A 2,101-nucleotide genomic window follows, 5' to 3' on the forward strand; every position below is an offset into this window, starting at 1 on the left:
TATGTTGTCACTATCATTCTCAAAACATTTGCTTTCTACTTGAGCCCTTGGCATCAGCTCCTCATTTTTTTCTCCTCCCTCCCAGCTCCCCCCTCCTCCACGAACCCTTGATGATTTATAAATTATTATTATTTTGTCATGTCTTACACCATCTGACGTCTCCCTCACCCAGGGAGGAGGTTATATGTAAATCTTTATAATGTGTTCCCCATTTCTCCCTCACCTTCCCTCCACCCTCCCGCTATCGCCACTCTCACCACTTGTCCTGAGGGGTTCATCTGTCCTGGATTCCCTGTGTTAATACCTGGTTTGATCACATTCTGTTTGTAAAGTGACCTTCTTGACCCTGCTATCCTCCCTGTCGCGCTGGCATTCTCTCTGCTTCGCGTCCCAGCACAGTGAGTCAGAGGCTGGGATTCTGTCTATCCTGGCCTGCATGAGCCATACAGATGGAAGGCAGGAAGGTAGCCCACTCCTTCTATCATAAAATCCTCGCGATTTTCTCAGAAGGAAAGGAGACTGCATAACTCAGAAGTCATGGGTTGTTTTTTTCCCCCTGAGCTAAGGACAATGGTCACCTTACTAGGAATAAAACTGCATTCGTTCCTCTACATTTCCTTCCACCGCCAGCCGGGTTTCCAGGGCGATGAGCCTACTGTATGGACTCACTTACAAAAGGGGTCAAAAGGAAATCAAGGCACTTGTTCTTGACACATTGAAACTATTGAGAGGAAAGTTCTTAGTGTTCCTGGCGATTTTGACTTTTGCTTGTTGATATTGTTACAAAACTAATAAATTCTTCGAGGTACAAACTGTGTCTCGTGTGACAAGAATGGTTAAAATAAACTAAACCTGAAATAATATTTTCCTCAAGATAGTCAATGAAGAACCACAAAATATAATATGGAAATGTTTCATGAACCAAATTACAAGCGAATATCGTATGTGTAATGCATGCATCATAGTGGACATCGTGTGCGTCCCTGCACCAACAAAGAGCTATGGGAAGAACTATTATTTTACTTCTGACTAGTGTAGAGGGCTTTACCTTGACATTTAAAACAACACAAATCTGACCTTCAGAATTCCTTATTTTCATTTAGTTTATGTCAAGACCAATGTAAACAGTAAGAATAAGAACCACACATCTGATTTTTGGTGTGTCAATCATGTACACACTATAGTGTGCCGATTTATACATGTAATTGATGAATATTTAGTCCGTAAATTCTAGTAAATCAATCACATCCCTATGGCTGTGTCTAGGTAATGAAGCAGGTATATTGATGACATTTGACACAGAGCCAACTTAAATCTCTCTTGCTAGCTTTCTCCTTTAGAGAGGGGCTTATGGTTTGGTTTGTAAGTACAGACCTGCACCCACCTCAATGCTGCGGAATTTGGCCCAGTTCACTTTTGGTAGTGAAACTATTATAATTTCTTTGCATCACCATTGCCCTTACAAAATTTTAATGATTTGTTTTTACCTGCTGTCATTAGCCGCTGTCAAGTCAGCTCTAACTCATAGACATCATGCATGCAATAGATCATCTACTGCCTGGTCCTGGTCACCGTCACATGGTGTTATGTGTGAACCCTTGTTGTAGACACCGTTCAAATGCATCTCATACCAGCCCATTTCGAGGTAACAGCCGTAGTACATGCTTTCATCATTTTTTTTACAAGCAGAAGAAATGAAGCAGAGGCAGGTAAATCAGCTCTCCACATGTCACACAGAAACTGTATCACCAAGTCAGGTCCCAAATCCAAATGTCCTGAACATGTACATTTAGCTCCTAAGTGGTGTGCATGCCCCCCCCCGCCCCCCCTGCCAAAGTACATTATAATAATAGGTGCCTGTTAAAGCAAGAGAGCCCTCATCATGAAGAAAGGTAAAGAAAAAAGAATCATCACTGAAAGGGCATTTAGCAGCAATTTTCATTTTCACTCTGTGTGGAGAATGCCATTCCCAGAGGCCATGCAAATGGAGACTACTGGGAGGGTCATTGACCTGTAGCAATATATATATCTATATCTATCTATATCTATCTATATCTATATCTATATCTATATCTATATCTATATCTATATCTATATCTAT

Source organism: Echinops telfairi, unplaced genomic scaffold, assembly GCF_000313985.2.
Source record: "Echinops telfairi isolate 266 unplaced genomic scaffold, ASM31398v2 ScPeMD7_5868;HRSCAF=6743_0, whole genome shotgun sequence".
NCBI lineage: Eukaryota > Metazoa > Chordata > Mammalia > Afrosoricida > Tenrecidae > Echinops > Echinops telfairi.